Source organism: Elephantulus edwardii, unplaced genomic scaffold (genome assembly GCF_000299155.1).
Source record: "Elephantulus edwardii isolate Elephantulus edwardi_28Jun2011 unplaced genomic scaffold, EleEdw1.0 scaffold00102, whole genome shotgun sequence".
Classification (NCBI taxonomy): Eukaryota; Metazoa; Chordata; class Mammalia; order Macroscelidea; family Macroscelididae; genus Elephantulus; species Elephantulus edwardii.
The window spans coordinates 2,334,021-2,342,679 of NW_006399852.1; positions in this window are offsets into that span (position 1 = coordinate 2,334,021).

An 8,659-nucleotide genomic window follows, 5' to 3' on the forward strand; every position below is an offset into this window, starting at 1 on the left:
TATAGAATTGCTGCTATTACTAACACAAGAAGGTTGTTACGGGCTCGTATTTTTCCACCAAGTATAGTAGTAGTCGTTTATTACCATCAAGCCAGAACCTCCTCATAGCCGAACCATTGGTAGGTTTCTCAGGCTATTACGGGATCAGAGACTGCCACAGTGGGCTCTAGTGTGTCAGGAAGTGTGAGGATGGCACAGGCTAGGACAGGGCTTAGATCTTGTCCACAGGGTTGCTATGAGCCATACTCCATTACACAGCACTTAATAACAGCGTAACAATTGCACTGGAGGAGATTGTGCATTTTTTTTTCTCTCTAGGAACTTCTGAGGTGCGTTCAGATTCCCAGAAAGATGTGGCCTTTGAGTAGCAGCACCAATCCCTAAAGGCTCAGGACTCCAATCTCCCTTCATCATGTAAAAGATTCCAGGAATCCTTCTTTATAGTAGTTTGGGTTTTGCTGTGTTTTCTTATTTGCTTTTTTATTTTTTTTTTTAAATAATGTATACTGCATTGAAACAAATGAGGGAGAGGACTATTTAGGAGGAATATATGATTAGGTGTTATTGTCATGACAAGAATCCAGAATGAAAGCTGCATAGTGGTGTGGACTGGGAGGGGGGATTACATAACAATGAAAGTTTTTGGTTTTGTTTTGTTTTGTTTACTTTTCAAGGAGAAAACTAACTGGGGGGAGTGGGGGGCAGGGAGGAAAGTATGCAACAATGAATGAATGTAAATCCTCCCCCCAAAAATTTAAAAAAATATTTAAAAAATTCTAGGCTGGTGTCTTGTTTCCTTGCTCTAGCTGAAAAGGAATGATTTTTTTTTAAATTTATGGGGAGTCCCCACCCCCAGGATATTGTAGAAGGTACGCATCTGACATGCTCAGAACTAGATAACCTTTAAAGTCCTTCTCACCCTGGGTTAACTCAGATAGACAATAGGAGCCATGAAAATGAGTATTAGCATAAAATCATCCTGTGGATCTGATCCTCTTAATGAAAAGAGGACACATTAATCAATTTACTTCTTGGAACTCTGTGAAGGTTTTAGCCTTGCAGATCTGGTTTCCTAAATCATTTCTGATGGGGCGTTATGGTAATGTAGTCACAGGAAAGAGTTAATTCATTTCCACCCCAAAGCAATTTACCGCCCCTCAAGTGTAGAATAAGAACTACCTTGTGCTGCTAAGCTGATATCCACACGTCAGTGGAGACGGGCTCCAGGAACTCCGACAGCCTTTCCTCTCTGCCACCTTGACTACACTCTGCTCTGAACAAGAGAAACCTCCCCAACAAACTAGGGTGGGAGTTGCTGAGTGGCCACCTCATTGATCTGTTCTGAATTAAGTGTTGAGACAATGTTTCTGAAGATTTCAAATGTACCACGAATGCCAGCGCACGTCTCTGTCTTGGAAGTACAGCCAGGATGTTCCTTAGAAGTGAGGAAGGTGGGAGTTCATCTTGACCTTGGACACGTTATCAGGAGGGAGCCGGCCCTGGAGGACATTATGTGTGGTGAAGTAGAGTGCCAGTGGAAAGGAAGATGACCCTTCTGAGATGGACTGATGCAGTGGCTACTCCAGTAGCCTAGGGCTCCAGTAGCTCCAGTTGCTGAAATAGCAACAACTGTGAGGATGGCTGAGGTCAGGCGGTGTTTTGTCCTACTGGCCACAGGGTCACTGATGTTTTGCTTCTGTGACTTGACTCTGTGACCATTTAGCTCTTGACCCTGTGACCTCTAAGATTTCTAAAGGTAGACTTTTCAGGCATAAAACTCCAACAAACTTCCATAAAAAATACTAGGATGTCACACTTTTTTCCTAGGAAGAATAAAGGCTTCTAGGGAACTCTGGTGGCCTAGTGGCAAGAAGCTGCACTGCAATCCCAGAGGTGCGTGGTTCGAATCTACCAGATGCTCTGCTGGAGAGGGAGGGACAATTTCCTCCTGTACCAGTCAGATCTGATTTGACAGTACATGCACACACACACAAAAGTAATAAAATAAAAATTTTAAAAAAAGAATAAAGGCTTCTAAACCCATCTCTGAAGCCATAATGAAATAAAAGCCTTTACAATGTTAGATTGTGTTACAAAATGTTACTAAGTATCCTAGGCTTAAAATTTAGAGGCCTCCATAACCTGCTGACCCTCTGCCAAGCTTGATGTTCTCCAGGGATGGTCCCTTTTGATAAAAATAACACTCGTGAGGTCTAAGACAGTAGAGAGGTTCCCTTGCTTCCTGAAGTCCTGTAAATACCTTTGCTTCGGCACTCGCTGACCTTGGGGGCTGGGGGGGCCGTCACTAGGTATTTGCTGAATAAACTTCCTTTTAACACTAGAATATTTATTACAGAAATAGAAAATATTTTTTTAAAAATTAAAGTTATAAAGCATTTTATAATGTTTCAATACTTTTTTGCATATTTCCAATTTACCTACCAATATTTCAACTGAAGAAAAAAAATATAATTATCCATTCTTTCTCTAATAGCACACTTATTTAAATAGATTTATTTAAAGTGAGAAACCGTCACAGGAAAAACTGAGGTCAATTTAGTTTCAAATCAACATTCCATTATGTTTTCTTTAAATTGAATTCTATCCTTTAAAAGTCATGAATTATAGGGAGGTGGTAATTATTTCCAATTAAAGTGATAATATTTTGCTACCATTATGACTTCAATAGAGCTGTCAGATTAAATACAATATTTTAAAAATCAAAGTATATCTCATGTTGCCTGGGACATGGTTATACTTAATTATATCATTGTTTACCTGAAATTCCAATTTAACCTGATAACCTGCATTTCCCACTGCCCCTTCTTTTGTTGCTAAGTGTGGTTAAGCTAAGAATCAAAGCAAATGTTACTGTCTTCAAATGTTATGGCAATCAAGCAAAAATTGCTAAGACATAAACCCATAATGGATTGTCTTCAAAGGTGGTGTCAGCAGGTTAAGCAATTTTATCATAGTTTTTTTCCTCAGGAAAATAAACACACTGGGAAGAAAATAGCCTTCAAGTGACAGGAGTGGTGTGACCCTCCACAGGGGCTTCTGCTTTGAAGTTCTGTAGAGTCACCCACCCAGTTTTACCCTCTCTGGAAGGAGCCCTGTTTCTCATTACAGACCCTCACTGGTGTTTTCTTCCAGGGGGTGCAGCCTACTTCTGGAAGGGCAGTGCAGTCCCCATGGAAATGTTAGACATTGCAGAGACACAGAACCAAGTCCCTCAGAGTTCCACAGCTTCCCTCAGTGAACACCGTACAGAGGCAGGAGCGGTCCCAGAAGCATTTCTCCAGTCTGACCCTTTGCTTTCACTGAAGCTCATCCCTTCTCTCACTCACTCTCAGTCTCGCTGGAACTGCCTCAGAGCTGACTCTCCACCCGGTCTCCAAGGCTGTAAATGGAGTCACAGGAGATAGCCCGTCTGTCCTTCTCCCCAGGAGCTGGTGGGGGTTAAAATTCCCCAGGAGGCACTGCCTTTGGGCTAGCCCCATGACTTCCTACAAAGTTGGCCACCAGAGCTCCCCATGAGGCTGTGAAATTCCTCACATCCTAGCAGGGACAGGCAACAAGAAAGGCTGCAAGAATTGCTTACACCATTCAACAGTTCCAGTGATGTAAATGGTTGAATATTTAGCAGCAAACTGAAAGATTGGTGATTGAAACCACTGCCAAAGGTGTTGGTTCCCCTGGGCCACACTGGGGCCAGAGGGGTCAGAATTCACTTGGAGGCCCACAACACCTTACGAAAGCCCTTCTTCTGAGGTGAATAAAGTCTGTCTCCTGTAACCCCAGTTCTCATCCTCCTTCTTTCTCCTGGCTTCAAGATTTTCTCTGGCACCAAGAGTGAACAGAAGGGGTGTGTACTGGTAGTGGTTGTCGTTGTGTGCCACGGAGTCAGAACTGATCCTCGAGGGTGTTTTTAGGGGCAGTAAATCACATGGAAGGAGATGGCTCATTCTTCTACATGGGGCAGCTGGTGGATTAAAAACCTATGCCTTTGTGTTAGCAGAGCAATTCCTTACCAGTGCATAGCACTGGTCTGTGTGTTGCTGTACAGAGGTAACTCCTGGTTGTTATGATGCTAAACACTGTGACACTGATGTGTCAAATGTGACAGTGGTTACCCATGGTGGACAGTATTTGGTGGAACTTCCCGATTAAAAACAAGCTTGGAAGCAGGAGTGGCATCCACTTCCGAAACGGCTTGCCTCTTGAAGCTCTATGAACAGTGCTCAAGTTTTTCCATTGATAGGGTTGCTATGAGTCGTCAATGACTCAATGGCACCTAACAACAACAGCCACCACCACAGGCCACCTGAGCTCATTGCAAATAGAAGGCTTGACAGATCCCAGCAGCTAAATGTACCCCTGTAGAGTCTGACAGAGCAGAGTTCAAAACAACATTAGCCCTGTTACTCAACCCACCAAATCACAGTTTTCCCATGGATAAAAAATGAGAAAGAATATCCCCTGATGAAATGGGAATGAATGCCCATTAAATGGATAAGAATAAAATCAATGTGTGTGAAAAGCATCTCAGGACATAATACCTCATTGCCATCTATAGACTTGATTCTGACTCCAAGCATCTTTCTAGCGAACCTTGGTGGCCGGGTGGTCAGAAGCTGTGCTGTGATCTCAAAGTTATGCTTTAAATCTTTCAGCTGCTCCATGAGAGAAGGATCAGCAGTCTCCTCCTGTGTGATTTGCTGCCTCTGAAAACCTGCTGGAGGATCAGCTATGGATCGGTTCTGACTTGACAGCACACAACAACAACAACGATGCCTTTTTTTTAGAATTTTTAAAAATTAATTTTAATGAAAGTTTACAGAGGCTTTGGATTTGCATTCATTCACTGTTGCACTTTTCTTCCTGCTCACCCCTCCCCTCCATTTCATTCTCTTGGAAAAGTAAAAGAAAAATTATTTCGTCGTTATACAATCCCTCTGCCCAGGTCCACTCCACTATGCAGCCTTCATCTGGACTCCTGTCATGACAAAAATACCCAATCACATATTCCTTTTAAACAGTTCTCTCCCTCCTGTTTCAGTGCAGTCTACATTATTTTTTCCCCTCTTTCTCAGTCCCCCCTCAGCCCCTCTGTCAGTCCTCTTTTATACTATGCAGAATGCAACAAGGTCTTTATAGAGCAGAACTGCTCCACAGAGTTTCCAAGGACGTGCAATATTTATGGAAGCCGATGAGCACATCTTTCTCCCCATCAGTGGTTGGTGGGTTCAAACTGCTGAGCTTTCAGTTACCAACCTAGTGCTTAACCAGCGCATCACCAGAGTTCCTCAGGTGGCATCATGCTTGGAAGGGTACAGAGTAAGAGAAAGAGAGGAAGGTCCTTGACGAGATGGATTGACACAGTGCCTGCACCAATGGGTGGAGGCACCGTGGAGACTGAGGAGGACACAGGACTGGGCAAGCCTTCAGTCTGCTGTACACAGGGTCACTGTACGTCAGGGTCAATGCCATGGCACCCACAAACAGCAAGAAGGTGTTGCTGTAAGTAATATAAAAATATAATCTAGATTTAAGAACAGGCAAATAATCCTAACATTTTCACAACTATTTTAAAACAAATACTCCCTTCTTTCAAGTAAAAGGAATTTCAAACACATTTTAAAGGTAACTCTGGTGGCCTGGTGGTAAGAAGCTAGGCTGCCAACCTGAAGGTATGCGGTTCAAATCCACCAGCTGCTTCACAGGAGAAAGATGAGCGATTACTGAGCAATTTACTGCCTCTGAAAACTGCTGTAGGGTCAGCTGCGAGTTAGTTCTGACTTGACAGTATACGACACGTATACAAGACTAAAGAACTCGGGTGTGACCAGACCAGAGGTTCACCGCTAACCCAAAAGCTACACCTCTCAGCTGGTTCAAATCTATCAGCCAGTTGGCAGAAGAATGATGAGCAATTTCTCCCCGGGAGATTTGTTGTTATTGTTGATTGCCTTCGAATCGACTCATAGTGACCCTATGAACAAAAGGCCTGAAGCCCCTCTACAACTATTGACATTTATCAAAGATCACAGAGTTTCCGAAAGCATGTTGTTTAGGAAGTAGATGCCATTTCTGCTTCCAAAGGAGTGGTAGATGTATATAAAATTTCTTATTAGATAGAATATCAAATTACTTTTAACCAGAAGAAAGGACAGACTTTCTGAGTTGTCCAAATGCCCAAGGGCATAAATAAGAATCCTTCTGAATTATTATTGCTACTGAACCAGGAAAGAATGAAAAGGATGTTAAATGTGATAATAAACAAGGTTTTTCCTAATACTTTTAATTTTATATCAAGCTAGGTTATCACTTTCACTTGTATCACATAGGTGTATTACATACATATATGGGAGATTTTACTACCCCAATGACACCACAGAAGGCCAGTTATGAGTTGTTTCCAACTCGATGGCAGTGAGTGTGAGATGAAAAGACTGAACTCTAATCAGTGCCTCTAATAAGAATAAGCAGCAGCTCTGACTTTTGTTTCTGGAAGAACTCAAGGTCACTGGCTTCCCAGCATTTATGGGTATCATGGGGAGCACAGAACATGGGGATTCCTCAGCTTGGTGACCTGTGGCTTACATTACCTCACTGAAGGGCCTGCGATGACCATATAACCCTCTCCTGGGCCCGGGACTGTGTAAGAAAGGCATGCTGGGAATGATTTTGTACTATTCTTCAGGGGACCAGCCTTCTTCAAACTGGAGGAAAGCCCCTTCCCGCCTGTCTTCACACTGTGCTGACCACAGCTCAAATGGGACGAGGCACAGACTGCAGTGAAAATGCCTCTCTGCCTGAGGGGTTTCTGCCCCATCACCCAGTGCTCAAAACAGGGCCGCCAGAGCCCTCCTCAGCCGCCTTGCTTGTTACACTTGTCTTCCATCCCTCCCTCTCTCCGAGGCAGCAGAAGACACTGAGTTAAGAAAAATTAGACGCTGGACTCCACACCCCCAGAGAATAATGCATCTATTCTGCTCAAAAAAATGCCTTGATTGTTGATTTGTTTACTTCAGTGCCTTCTCTGAAGGAGAGTATCAGAATTTTGGAGACAAAGCAGAAACTGGGAGAGTGGGGTATGTGTGTGTGTGTGGGGGGGCGCGCGCGCGCACACACACACACACACACACACACACACACACACACGAGTGTGCACACAGAACCCCTTTGTCTAAGGGTTTAAACTGTGTCTATACCGAGCCTCCCTGCCCAACTGAAGTCCACACAAGACTACACTTAAGCTACCTTAAAAGCAGGCAGCTGGGAGTGCAGACATTACCTTTATATTCTTGGGTCTTACTTGGTTCATCTGTAAACAAAGACATTAGGGTTGATAGAATCTTGAGTCTTTCCAGACCTAAAATGGGCTTACTTTTTCATTGAATCAGGGACAGTAGACTGAAAATCACCATAAGCAAAGGCAACACTGATGCATGTATGCATGAAAAGAAATCTTATTACTAGAAAGCACGGTAGGCAACCTTGTGACAGATGGAGAAAAGATTGAATGGCCAAGAATTTAATTTTCTTTTGGATCCATGCTTAACACCTATGGTAGCAACTGTCACGAAATTAAAAGATGTGCTGTACCAGGCAAATCTGCTGCCAAGGACTTCTCTAAAGTGCTAAAGAGCAGTGATGTCAGTCTAAAGACTAAAGTGCACCCGATGCAAGCTCTGGTCATTATGATTACTTCCTATGCACCTGAAAGTTGAACAGTGACTAATGATGACTGTGGTCTTGACAAAGAGGGTGGAATATTCCAAGGACTGACAAGAGAACAAACACATCTGTCTTGGAGAAAATGCAACAAGGATGCTGTTTAGAGGCAAGGATGGTGAAACTCTGCCTCACATACCTTGGGCATGTTGTCAGAAGGCACCGATCCATAAAAGACCTTCATGAGAAATGCTATAGATCACTGGCAATAAAAGAGATGCAAATCAAAACCACAATGAGGTACCATCTCACTCCAGCAACAGTGGTAAAGTTTAACAGGGCAGCAAGTAATAAATGTTAGAGAGGATGTAGAGAGATAGGAAATCTTTTATACGTGTTGGCGAGACTGTGAAATGGTACAACCATTCTGGAAGGCAGTTTGGCGTTTCCTCAAAAAACTGAACATAGAAATTCCTTATGACCCAGCTATTCCACTACTTGGAACATACCAAGAGAAAACGAGGACTGAGGCACAAACTGAGATTTGTGTACCAATGTTCATAGCAGCATTATTCACCATCGCAAAAACATGGAAACAGCCCAAATGTCCAACTACAAAAGGCATGGATTGGGAAATTATGGTACATTCACACAATGGATTACTATGCAGCAGGCAGGAGCAATGATTTTGTAAATTATTACCCAACTGGGGAGGGACTGGAGAGCATTATGCTGAGTGAACTAACTCAGTCCCACAAGGATAAATATTGTATAAAACCATTATTATAGAATGAGTATAAGGTTCCAAGAGCGGTGGGAGAGGGTGGAAGCAAAGGGATAAGGATGTGCAGGGGGAAAGGGGCCATTAATCATTGGGTTGTACAATTTGTTTGGGGGGGGTGTGAGGGAAATGGAAAGGATTTGTTCTTGAAAACGATGTATTAGAATTTTTGTAAAAAAACTAGTGTTGTTGTTGTTGTTC